This window comes from Hyla sarda, chromosome 1, assembly GCF_029499605.1.
Source record: "Hyla sarda isolate aHylSar1 chromosome 1, aHylSar1.hap1, whole genome shotgun sequence".
In the NCBI taxonomy this organism is placed as follows: domain Eukaryota; kingdom Metazoa; phylum Chordata; class Amphibia; order Anura; family Hylidae; genus Hyla; species Hyla sarda.
The window spans coordinates 370,870,291-370,884,387 of record NC_079189.1 but is presented as its reverse complement, the minus strand read 5'-3'; the positions used below and the strand labels follow the sequence as shown (position 1 = coordinate 370,884,387).

The window sequence follows — 14,097 nt, the reverse complement described above, 5'->3', positions numbered from 1 at the left end:
ATGCAAAGACAGCAGTTTTTTGTTCGTGCATGCTGGGAGTTGTAGTTGTGCAACATCTGGAGGACCACAACTGTGGCCTTCCAGATGTTGCCAAACTACAAATCCCAGCATGCCCTCACAGCATGGACAGCCCCGATTCCCCTTATTTTCCGGAATCACCGAAAATCGCTGGTCTGAATTGACCAGCGGTTTGCGGCGATTGCCGATATGGGGGGGGGGGGGTATACTTAGAGGGGTACTCCGCTGGAAAACATTTTTTTTCTTAAATCAACTGGTGTCAGAAAGTTAAACAGATTTGTAAATTACTTCTATTAAAAAAAAAATCTTAATCCTTCCAGTACTTATCAGCTGCTGTTATGATCCACAGGAAGTTCCTTTCTTTTTGAATTTCCTTTCTGCCTGACCACACTGTTCTCTGCTGACACCTCTATCCATTTTAGGAACTGTCCACAGCAGGATAGGTTTTCTATGGGGATTTGCTCCTACTCTGGACAGTTCCCAAAATGGACAGAGGTGTCAGCAGAGAGCAGTGTGGTCAGGCAGAAAGGAAATTCAAAAAGAAAAGAACTTCCTGTGGATCATAACAGCAGCTGATAAATACTGGAAGGATTAAGGTTTTTAAATAGAAGTAATTTACAAATCAGTTTAACTTTCTGGCACCAGTTGATAAAAAAAAAAGAAAAAAAAAAAGATTTCCAGGGGAGTACCCCTTTAATGAAAATGAAGCACAGTGGACCAACACCAGCAGATGACATGGCTTCCTAAATCATATGGGATTTGGGGTTTTCATGAGATGTAAGCCACAATCATCACAATTATGACAAATCAGGGCTTGAACTATCTTGCTGTACATGTAATGAGTCTATCATATATTAGTTTCACCTTTTAAGTTACATTACTGAAAGAAATGTAACTTTTGCACGATATATCATTTTTCGAGTTTCACCTGTATATTAGATATACTAGAGATGAGCGTATCGAGTTGATATGAATCAGAGTCGGAAAAATGTTTACATAAAAATTAGGATTGACCTTTTTATGATTGGTTCAGATGATTTAATCATACCGGAGAAGGGAGTCCTTTCAAAGGCAGCAGTCCCTACTCCTGAACACTGTATGCCCCGCCCATACATACATATATATGTTTATTGGGTTAGTTTCCATGGTAATCATAGGTTATATATTAGTCTTATGTACAGAAGAAATATTAATATTATAACTACTACTAATTGTATATGAAATTATAATAATCTGGAAACATACAGTTAATGATTTTCATTGTTTGCATTATATCTTCATGATTACAATAAAGGTTGTTATGTTCTTTTCTTCAATAGATAAGAAAACTTATTATCATTCTGTGGTTATCACCAATGGGCATTATTGCTTTCATTAATGAATGTGTTCTAAAATGTTACTGATAGGTTAATTGACTTTCTGAGAAAATGGCCTCAGTACCTGTGTATCTGAGATAGGGAAATTATATTACAAGGCCCAGGAGTTTTAGATCTCTTTATACTTCCATTTATCATTTGAGTAAGAGATGCTACATCGTTCATTCCGCCTGAAGACACTAATAGAATAGCACCACCTGGTGGCCAAATACTCATAGAAAGCGCAAAAAAAAGGTAGATTAGAGTGCACTATTGCAAACAGGTATCCTCATGGACTAAAGAAGATGTATACAACACACCTGATAAAAAATGGAAATAGATTGTAGAAATGTTTCCAATCTTATTTGCAGAATCATTCAATTACTAAATCAGAGATGTTAGCTAATGTATATAAACCCATAATATCTACAGTAAAGAAATTCTATCAGGGTATATTCACACATACAGGATCTGCTGCAGATTTGAGGCCGTGTTCACTTAGTTTACATTGAAATCTGTAGCTTGAAATCTGCAGCATCAAATATGCAGCAGATCCTGGACATTACAATACACCCTAAGGGCCAGTTCACGAGTCTTTATTTTTTACTTCAATGGGTAGTGAAATCTGCTGCAGAAAATCTACAGCAAAAAATAAGACCCTTAGGGTGTATTCACACACACAAGATTCGCAGTTGCAAATCTGCAGTTCTAAAATCCACAGTTTCAGATTTTACAAAGCATTTAAAAATACATATGAATTGTAAAATCAACTGTTGTAAAATCTGTAATTGCGAATCCCCAACTTAAATCAACAACTGCAGATTTTACAACTTCAGATCCATAGGGGATCCTGTGTATGTGAAAACAACCATGGCCACTGTCATCGAAACTATATTTTTAAAAACAATCGCGCCATAGAAAATAAATATCTCTCTAATAGTATTTCATTATTTTTTATCACAGTTTCGCTTAGAAAACTGCTCCTATAAAAGTGGCCACTAGAGGTCCTCATAAAATGTCCCACACCTGTTACTATGGTCTTCCCGAAGTTAGCAACATCAGTCTGAAAACAGGAAGTGAGGGGCTTTGTGTGCGCTCCCTGTATGAGGATCTCCCAACACACAGAGCAGGGGAGAGCAGGCAGTGTGTGAGCTGCTGTGATTGGCTGAGAGGAGGCCACACCCCCTCACACCTCCCCAGCTCTCAGCATCATGAGAAGAAGAAGGATTCAGTGCACAGCTCCTTCCATAGCATAGAGCAGAAGGAGTAATTGTGACAGCATGTTCACCGTCATACAGCAACATGTACACCAGTAGTAAGGAGATGGGGAGGGGGTTTGTTACAGTGTGCCAGCCCAGTAGTAAGGAGATGGCAAATGGAGGGGATTTGTTACAATGTGCACCTCAGTAGTAAAAAGATGTTATGAGGTGGAGGTTTGTTACAGTGTCTCACCCCAGTAGTAATAAGATGGCATGAGAAAGGGGGTGTTACTGTGTGTTATCAGTGTGTGATCCCAGTATTAATGAGATTACTTGAGGTGGAGGTTTGTTACAGTGTGTCACCCCAATAGTAAGGAGATTACATGAGGAGGAGGTTTGTTACAGTGTGTCACCCCAGTAGTAAGGAGATTACGTGAGGAGGAGGTTTGTTACAGTGTGTCACCCCAGTAGTAAGGAGATTACATGGGGAGGGGGTTTGTTTCAGTGTGTCACCCCAGTAGTAAGGAGATTACGTGAGGAGGAGGTTTGTTACAGTGTGTCACCCCAGTAGTAAGGAGATTACATGGGGAGGGGGTTTGTTTCAGTGTGTCACCCCAGTAGTAAGGAGATTACATTAGGAGGAGGTTTGTTACAGTGTGTCACCCCAGTAGTAAGGAGATTACGTGAGGAGGAGGTTTGTTACAGTGTGTCACCCCAGTAGTAAGCATGGGAAAGCTGGATAACATACATGTTGATAGCCATATTGCTTGTCATTTAGCTTTACTACATAGTAGAGGCCTGCATTGGGATTGGAATCCCGCAGGACCCAACACAAAACGTGTGGGCAGTCAGAAGGCTGCTGTGATCGGGAGTTGCAGTCAGGCCCAAATCTCGCAACATCCTGCACCACTATGGCAGTCTCAATATAATTCTGACTCACAGTGCTCCTCCCAGTCCTGTCTGCTCCCCCTGCCGCCACTGCACTGCCATTTTGTGGCGCGTTCAGCCTGCCCCGGAGGATCGTCTACTCTGTACTCCATCTTCTTCCGCTGGCCTGGTAGGTCAGAGCTGCATCCAATGTTACTCACAATTCACGCACACAGTGCGCTGTGCTGCGGCCCTGGCTGGATATGTAAGTGACTACAGTACATGCCTTGGTGATCCTCCCACCCAGGGCCTCTGTCTGCACTGATATTCACATCGGGGTAAGTACACTGCAGAGCATTGCACCCTAGCGGCTTTTACAGACCCTAGGTTGCAATGCTCTGCAGTCTCCACATACCTCCCATGTGTATAGCAGTGTGTGTGTAGTGTACATTCCTATACAGGTGGGGGTATGTGCAGTGCATTGCATCGGTCAGTGACCCAGTGCCTCTTAGTCTGCAGTCACTGCTATTCACATCTGTACATGCACTAGAGTGCAATGCTCTGCACATACCCCCCCCCCCCCCCATGTATAGGAATGTGTACTACACACACTGTTATACATGGGGGATTTGTGCAGAGCATTGCACCCTAGTGTCTGCACATTTCTATGTTAGGGGATGGGATTGGACAAAAATCATCGGGAGCAGGCTGGAGCAGGATTGAAAAACCAGTCCCGTGCAGGGCTCTACTACATAGTGTATAAGGAGAACAGCAGGCAGACTCCAGAAATCCTCCTTCCTATCTGTGTAACATGTGCAGCATAAAACCAGAGAGGAAAGGGTTACAGAGCAGAGTGCAGTGATTGGCTGACAGCTCAGTGACACAGTGAGGGTGCAAGTTTAGTCATGCACAGTGAGGGCAGGAGAGGGACACGCCCCCTGCCTGAGAGAAGATGGAAATTCAGTGGGATCTGATATCAGCTGATTTTAAAAGGAATACAGAACCTAGACACACAAAGGTTATATGTACATGATCAGGATGAGGTACTGAGTAACATAACTTTTTATTTTTTCTGTGATATGATGGGTATGCTTTCATGTACATTTATTCATTTGTATTAAAAATAATAATAATTGTTCCCAACACCAGCTGTTACAGCTCTTGTGCAATCCATCTATTCTTCTAGCAGTCCTGGACCTGCCATAATTCTTGAAAATCAGATAGGTCAATCGCTTATTTATCAAATGAAATATCAAAGTAATTCTACTTTTGGTGTCTTATGCAGCATGGCCCTGTATGGCGATATGAGGAATCATGTACAGTATGTTGCTGTATAATACACAGTGTGGCAATGATGCTAGTGGAGAAAAGCTCTGTAATACTGTATTCTATAAAGCAGACTATTTATTTTTTGTCCGTTGGCGTCAAACATAAATCCAACGATTTTTTTTAAAATGCCTCCATATGAAATCAGTCTGACAATAGGATATATATGTGTTTTGTTTGTAATTGTTTAGGATTTTTTTTTATTAGGGTTTTAAGGGAATACTACAATAAAGATTTTTACATTTTAACTATATTTTGGTAGATTTTTTTGACAATAGGAACCCACACATTTCTGTGCTGTCGTACAAAATAAACTCATGTATACAAACAAAGAACTCTACAATTAAGCCTTCCTGACCACACAGATGTTTTTATGTCAGAATCATTTCAGTTGTAGGGGCAGAGATAAGGTGAATGTCTCTTTAAGCTATTTCACATTGCAATCATGACAAAATGTGGTCAGAGTACTCAAATGTATGCAAAATAATACCCTTTCTAATTCAAAGGGCCTCCGCACATTTCTTGTCATAGTAGAATTATTAGAACAAGTAAATCAAGAGTGCTGGTTTAATGTATGTGTGAATTCTATATTCACTCTTACGCATAGGAGTAGTCCGGCACTACGAGGATTCTATGGAGACTGTAAGTGGGGGTGGGTGTACTGCTAACTGCGGACGAGTGGCGGTGCTCAGGTAAGTGTAGCAATACAAACTTCGTATATAGATGAGGAAAATGAATACCGGCAACTCACCAACTTCTCTTAATCCGTCTTCTTTTATTAAGGCAAATGCTCACATACCATCATAGGGAGGGGACATACATCAGGGGGGGACCACAGGCGACAAGCTCCGTTTCGTACTATATTAGTACTTCATCCGGCCATTCTATATTCACTCTTAGCTCCTTTTCTAAAGAGGGCACACAGAATTTCACTAAAAAAAATCCAAGGATGCGTTAATTCACATCCATTTTTACTTCTTTGTGCTCTATTTGGCTTGTCCCTAAAATGTAGGAATAGACAAAGTTATAAAGTTGATTTTGTACTTTGGAAAAAAGGTACAGTCTTGTATTCAATTTTAGCTTTATTAGTTGAATACTGGTATGCAGAAGTGGAAAGTATGATTGTTTTTTTAAGTATTGTACTTCTTTATATTTTTGTGTCCCTTGAGTAATTAATGTTGTTCTTACTTTATACACAGTGCTTCTACCTGAATGTAATAGTCTCCTCCTCTTCCTGTAGTCGTAATCGTTATCAGCAGTTTACTGCTTAGACCAGGGCTACTTTTGTGATATAAAACTTTTTGCTCACATAACACCAGTATATTAACCACCCCCTTCTCCCAGACATGCCATCTAAAGTAACATAGTGTAAATAATCTCCCAGCACATTATCAGCATGTTCTGTCTCAGCAGTGCACTTTCTCCACACTTAGGGTTTATTATAACAAAACAGGTTCAGTTTTTTTAAAATTTATTTGAAAGTACTAGTATGCTTTAAGAATTAGCTAAGTGTAATTGCAAAGTTACAGGTATCCTCTGGGCATGCCTAATTGAACAACAGACTAACGTCTGGGGATCATCTTCCAGATGCTGGTGTAGTGTCTCAGAGCATCCCGATGAAATGCAGATGAGGGAGGGGATCTTCGAAAAGTGTACCACGGCACCTAACCCCATGAAGACCCATGAAACATGCAATCATATATTGAACTGTAATATATCAAGAAAAAAGGGCAATCCTGCACTCACCGCTTGGGTACACCGTGTCCAGCTCCTCTTGTCTGAATGTCACATCCGAGGGGTAGAAGTATTGGAGGAAAAAAGCTGCGTTGGCGCTCCCAAGGAAGTAACCCAAGTCGTGGGTATTGATACAGCATAAGAAATCAAAGAAAATAAAAGAAAATAAGAAATAAATATAAAGCAAGCAAGACGCGTTTCGGGAGTCACAGCTCAACCTGCAACCACCTGCAATTGAAAAAGGGAGCTGTGACTCCCGAAACGCGCCTTGCTTGCTTTATATTTATTTATTTATTATTTTCTTTTATTTTCTTTGACTTCTTATGCTGTAAGAATACATTATTTTGCATAAATACTCACGAATTGGGTTACTTTGTTGGGAGCGCCAACGCAGCTTTTTTCCTCCAATACTTCTGCATTACTCTACGGACTCTCCTCTGGGCTCCATCCTCACGCTGCTGGCCTGAATACCAAGCTACCATCACCGGCAAGGAACACGCTACCCCCACCTGGGTACCCTACCTATACCGACTAAAGACCTACACCGCACCCGGCGCTACCTCCGCTTTTTTCCTCCATTTATTGCACATCCGAGGTGTAGGCATATCCAACGTGGGGCGCTCAGAGGCGACTGCCAGCGGTTTCATGCTATGAGATTAAGCGCTTCATCTGGCCGGATGAAGCGCTTAATCTCATATCGTGAAACTGCCGGCAGTCACCTATGAGCACCCCATGCTGGATATGCCTACCCCTCGGATGTGACATTCAGACAAGAGGAGCTGGACACGGTGTACCCAAGCAGTGAGTGCAGGATTGCCCTTTTTTCTTGATATATTGCATTTTTTGAAGTCTGTACTTCTTTTGATCCTAGCACCGCCGCAGGACACATTATCTATCTGTCTCCTGTTGAAGTGTATCCTTTACTGTTCCATGGATAATGTATAAGAGTTTGTCGTTTTATTTATTGGTGGTGCCACTCATTTGCTCTCTTTTGCGTGCATATATTGAACTGTAGCTAGTGCAGAAGTACCACCTTATGTCAAATTCAAAATGACTACATACAATTGTATCCTGAGTACCGCAAGGGACAGCATGTGCTAAAAAGGAAATAGAAGTCTAGCGTCAAGTCAAGTCAAGTTGTAGTCACAAGTCTAGTAATGTCTCAAGTCTTCAGTCTCGAGTCTCATCCTTTGAGAGCTGTGTAGAACAAGCTAGGGCAGGAACCCATTAAGCCACACGTGACCCAAAGGGTTAGAAAACTACTGTACATCAGGAGGACTACACGTCACATAGGGCCAATTCTCAAGTCTGACAAATTACTCCAGAACTGTAACAGTGACAAGTTCCTGGTTAATTCTCAACTTCTATAGTGTATATCATTAGAGATGAGCGAACTTTTGAAAAATTCGATTTGGCCGATTCGCCAAATTTTCCGAAAAAATTAGTTTTGGGTTGAATTTATTCGCGGTGAATCTATATAAAAAAAACCCTGGCTATTTATGGCCTACAGAGAGCCTCAATAGGGGTGTAGAACGCTTTGCTTTGTTCTAACACGCATATGGAGTGTTCTGGCGTAGTGAAATAATACTGTTATTCAGTATGACATGCATATTACAGGCATCGCAATTAGAATCACTGCCGCAGAGCGGCACAATGACAGAGCCTGGAGGGGGCATCAGCATGAGGAGACCATATAGTGCAGGGGTCGGCAGAATGCATTTGAGTGGCAAGCAAGCGAGCCGACCTGCAGGTAGTCCCGGGACACTGTCACTTTAAGCGGCTGCTTAAAGATCCACCCAGGTCCGGAAGATGTATCCCTCCCTCTCACTGCCCGGTTATTGCTGTGCTGCTCTGGGAAGAACTTAAGAGAGAAAGTTTTCTCTCTTTTCCTCCCCTGTCATCTTTCAGCTGCCGTGCTCCACTGTCTGTTGGCAGCATGGAGGGGGATCGCTCTGAGCTCTGTACCGGCCGCAGTGAGGTGTATGAAGGAGGTCAAGAGTCACTGCTACAGACCAGTAAGTCGTCTGTATGTTTCTGTGAAATGCTCAGCTCCTGGCTCTGACAGCAGCTTTCCTGCCCCAGAGACAGGCTCTGGTCTCTGTCAGTCTATAGATCCCCATAACTGTGTTATCTACAGATTCCCCCATAAGTGTGTCATTCACAGCTCCCCATAACAGTGTTCATTCACAGATTCCCCATAAGTGTTTTTCATTCACAGCTCTCCCATAAGTGTGTCATTCACAGTTCCTCCATAAGTGTGTCATTCACAGCTCCCCATAAGTGTGTCATTCACAGCTCCCCATAAGTGTGTCATTCATAACTCCCCATAACAGTGTCCATTCATAGCTCCCCCATAAGTGTGTCATTCACAGCTCCCCCATAAGTGTGTAATTCACAGATCCCCCATAAGTGTGCCATTCACAGCTCCCCCTTAAGTGTGTCATTCACAGCTCCCACATAACAGTGTTCATTCACAGATCCCTATAAGTGTTCATTCACAGTTCCCCCATAAGTGTGTCATTCACAGCTCCCCCATAAGTGTGTCTTTCACAGCTCCCCATAAGTGTGTCATTCACAGCACCCCATTACAGTGTTCATTCACAGATCCCTATACGTGTTCATTCACAGTTCCCCCATAAGTGTGTCATTCACAGCTCTCCCATAAGTGTGTCATTCACAGATTCCCCATAAGTGTGTCATTCACAGTTCCCGCTTAAGTGTGTCATTCACAGCTCCCCATAACAGTGTTCATTCATAGCTCCCCCATAAGTGTGTCATTCACAGCTCCCCCATAAGTGTGTCATTCACAGCTCCCCATAAGTGTGTCATTCACAGATCTCCCATAAGTGTGTCATTCACAACTCCCACGTAGCAGTGTTCATTCACAGATCCCCCATAAGTGTGTCATTCACAGCTCCCCATAAGTGTGTCATTCACAGCTCCCCCATAAGTGTGTCATTCACAGCTCCCCATAACAGTGTTCATTCACAGCTCCCCCATAAGTGTGTAATTCACAGATCCCCCATAAACTGTTTAATTCCCAGATCCCCCTATAAGTGTGTTGTCTAAGGAACCCCCAAAGCAGTGTGTGATTTGCATATCCCACAAAGTTGTATCATCTTAAGATTCCCCATAAATGCATCATCCAGAGATCCCCCATAAGTGTGTCATCCACAGATCCCCCTATAACAGTATATAATACAGATCCCAATAACAGTCATCTACAGATTATGTGGGGCAGTGATACTGGGGTCTGATTCTGGGGTCTATATTATGGTGGGGTCTGATTCTGGGGTCCGTATTACAGTGGGGTATGATTCTGGAATCTGTATTATGGTGAGGTCTGATTCTGGGGTCTGTATTATGGTGAGGTTTGATTCTGGGGTCTGTATTATGGTGAGGTTTGATTCTGGGGTCTGTATTATGGTGGAGTCTGATTCTGGGGTCTGTATTATGGTGGAGACTGATTCTGGGCTCTGTATTATGGTTCTTACTGATTCTGGGGTCTGTATTGTATTGGGGTCTGATGCTGAGGTCTGTATTATGGTGGGGACTGATTCTGGGGGTCTGTATTATGGTGGAGTCTGATTCTGGGCTCTGTATTATGGTTTGGACTGATTCTGGGGTCTGTATTATGGTGTGTGGTGATTCTGGGGTCTGTATTATGGTGGGGACTGATTCTGGGGTCTGTATTATGGTGGGGTCTGATTCTGGGGTCTGTATTATGGTGGAGTCTGATTGTGGGGTCTGTATTATGGTGAAGTCTGATTATGGGGTCTGTATTATGGTGGAGTCTGATTGTGGGGTCTGTATTATGGTGGAGTCTGATTGTGGGGTCTGTATTATGGTGGAGTCTGATTCTGAGGTCTGTATTATGGTGGGGTCTGTTTCTGGGGTCTATATTATGGTGGGGTCTGATTCTGGGGTCCGTATTATAGTGAGGTATGATTCTGGAATCTGTATTATGGTGAGGTCTGATTCTGGGGTCTGTATTATGGTGAGGTTTGATTCTGGGGTCTGTATTATGGTGAGGTTTGATTCTGGGGTCTGTATTATGGTGGAGTCTGATTCTGGGATCTGAATTATGGTGGAGTCTGATTCTGGGCTCTGTATTATGGTTCTTACTGATTCTGGGGTCTGTATTGTATTGGGGTCTGATTCTGAGGTCTGTATTATGGTGGGGACTGATTCTGGGGGTCTGTATTATGGTGGAGTCTGATTCTGGGCTCTGTATTATGGTTTGGACTGATTCTGGGGTCTGTATTATGGTGGGTGGTGATTCTGGGGTCTGTATTATGGTAGGGACTGATTTTGGGGTCTGTATTATGGTGGGGTCTGATTCTGGGGTCTGTATTATGGTGGAGTCTGATTGTGGGGTCTGTATTATGGTGGAGTCTGATTGTGGGGTCTGTATTATGGTGGAGTCTGATTCTGAGGTCTGTATTATGGTGGGGTCTGATTATGGGGTCTGTATTATGGTGGGGACTGATTCTGGGGTCTGAATTAAGGTGGGTGGTGATTCTGGGGTCTGAATTATGGTGAGGTCTGTATCATGCAGGGTGATGATTCTGGGGTCTGTATTATGCAGGGCAGTGATACTGGGGTTTGTGTTATTAAGGGTGGTGATACTGGGGTCTGTATTATGCAGGGCGGTGATACTGGGGTCTGTATTATGCAGGGCGGTGATACTGGGGTCTGTATTATGCAGGGCAGGGATACTGGGGTCTGTATTATGCAGGACATTGATACTGGGGTCTGTATTTTGCAGGGTGGTGATACTGGGGTCTGTATTATGCAGGGCAGGGATACTGGGGTCTGTATTATGCAGGACATTGATACTGGGGTCTGTATTTTGCAGGGTGGTGATACTGGGGTCTGTATTATGCAGGGCGGTGATACTGGGGTCTGTATTATGCAGGGCGGTGATTCTGGGGTCTGAGTCTGGGGTTTGTATTATGTAGGGCATTGATTCCGGGGTCTGATTCTGGGGTTTGTATTATGTTGGGGTCTAATTCTGGGGTCTGAATTAAAATGCTTATCCATGCTAAACAAATACTTTTGGCTGTTGTGGGCAATTCCCTCTCTTCGTATTGTCCTCACTGTAAGTTCCTTACAGCAGGGACAATATATTGAAAACATTCAGAAAAAAAAAACACCCTGTGACAAGCCACACCCCCACAAACCACACCCACAGTAGGCCACACCCATAATAACACCACACCCATATTTACGGCACACCAAGTGACTTCAAAATGTTTTTTTGGCACAGCAGTACCAAAAGGATGCTTATCCCTGATATAGTGGCTGAATGACACAGTGTGAAGGTGTTGGCAGCATGAGGAGAACATATAGTTGCTCAATGACACAGCCTGGAGCTGGCAGCAGCATGAGTAAGGCTTCACAATCCCTAAGAGTAAAAGATGAATTTTGAAATTTAAAAAGAAGATTTATGGTAGCTAGTGCTACCATAAAATTTTTTAGGCCCAGGCCCAGCAGCATCAGTAAACCATATATTGGCTGAATGATACAGCCTGGAGGTGGCTGAATCATGAGTAGATCCTATTGTGGCTAAATGGCACATCTTAGAGGTGGCTGAAGCATGAGGAGACCATATAGTGGCTGAATGACACAGCTTTGATGAGGCTGAAGCATGAGGACACCATATAGTGGCTGAATGACACAGCGTGGAGGTGTTGGCAGCATGAGGAGACCATATAGTGGCTGAATAACACAGCTTGGATGTGGCTGAAACATGAAAAGACTATATAGTGTGTGAATGGTAACGCCTGGAGTGTGCAGAAGCATGAGTAGACACTAGGGCTTCACAATCCCTAAGATTAAAAGATGAATTTTAAAATTTAAATTGAATATTTATGGTAGCTGGGGACCAGCACCTTAATTATGTTTTGCAGTTTCCATGGCAGCACAATTAGAGAGACTGGAGGTGGCAGCATCAACATGAGGAGACCATATGGTGGCACAATGACAGTGCCTGGAGGTGGTAGCATAAGCATGAGGAGACCATATGGGGGCACAATGACAAAGCATGGAGGCGGTAGCATCGACATGAGGAGACCATAGAGCCGCACAATTAGAGAGCTTGGAGGTGGCAGCATAAGCATGAGGAGACCATATGGCAGCACAATGACAGAGCCTTGAGGTGGCAGCAACAGCATGAGGGCCATGCCAACTGAGGGTTGAGTCTAAGGAATCCACTGACTGTTGACTGGGGGTGTCGGTTGTCACTGGGGATGAAGTGGATGACCGAGTTAACTGATCAATCACAGCTGCTAGGTTGCTGGTCGAGACACGACTGCTAGCTGACACCGGGAGCTCAGACCTCTTGCTGCGACTCCGGCTTCCACACGCCCCTACTCTGCTGCGACCGCTGCCTGCGCCTGATGAATTTAGGCCTCTGCCATGCCACTGTGCATGTCCTGGGACTACTCTGCCTGACATACTTATTGCGTATATGAGGGGAGTACAATATGCTTCCCTACTCTTAAAACAGTATTTGTCTAGAATAGCAGCAGGTGTGTACTATTGGCTGTCCTTTCACAGTATATAGGCCCTTGACAGATTAACAGGTACAAAATAGTATACTACTTAGATGTACGTAAGTGGTATGCACTTATGGGGCAGAAAAATGCACTAAAGTACACTTAAAAATACGTATTTTAGTAAAACACCAGCCAGTTATTACTTTTCCTTGGTCTTTCACAGTATCTAGGCCCTTGATAGATTAACAGGTACAAAATAGTATACTACTTAGATGTACGTAAGTGGTATGCACTTATGAGGGCAGAAAAATGCACTAAAGTACACTTAAAAATACGTATTTTAGTAAAACACCAGCCAGTTATTACTTTTCCTTGGTCTTTCACAGTATCTAGGCCCTTGATAGATTAACAGGTACAAAATAGTACACTACTTAGATGTACGTATGGGGTATGCACTTATGAGGGCAGAAAAATGCGCTCGGGTACGCAAAAAAAAAAAAAAAACGAATAATAATTTGCCCACAATACCAGCAGTACACAACAATGCTGCAGACACAGTCCCTGTGTACTAAACCCAAAATTGCAAAAAAGACTCTCTCTCAAATACTAATAGGAATGGACTGCTGGGTATGGATTATACTGTCTACAGATTAGTATAACCAGTTGTTGTGGAACAAAAACACAGATTTGCCCTAAAAAATTATTTCTCCCTCCTGTGAAAACGTTTCTGCAGCTGAGGCAACACACAGCTCTCTGCCCCTCTCTGTAATACAATGCTGTTCACAGTGACTGAGGGGTTAATTGCTGCAGTAAGAATTAATTTCTGTGCAAATACGCTGTGCTCTGTGTCCTACAGAAGACTGAGCTGCTAGGAGGTGAAATGCTGCTGCAATAAGCTTTTCTGTGTAATACAAACACAGCGATGTCCATCCTATCTCGCTGCAGTGTAATGAATGACATGACGAGCTGGAAAATGGCTGCCGATTATATAGGGCTGTGACATCACAGGGGTGACTGGCTGCTGATAGGCTGCATGTTATTCAGGGTCATCCTGCCTACTTCCCTTCCCACCTTCCCAGCGTTCCTTGCCATGTACTG

The 14,097-nt window shown here is 43.2% G+C and overlaps 1 long non-coding RNA gene across 1 annotated transcript in view; it reads left to right on the top strand.

Annotated features, from left to right (window-relative positions):
* Positions 1-5,370: 5,370 nt before the first annotated feature.
* LOC130307798 (uncharacterized) overlaps positions 5,371-14,097 on the top strand; it is a 32,410-nt gene continuing 23,683 nt past the window's right edge. Inside the window, exon 1 of the long non-coding RNA XR_008856962.1 lies at positions 5,371-5,457. This is a non-coding gene — a long non-coding RNA (uncharacterized LOC130307798). The remainder of the gene's footprint in view (positions 5,458-14,097) is intronic.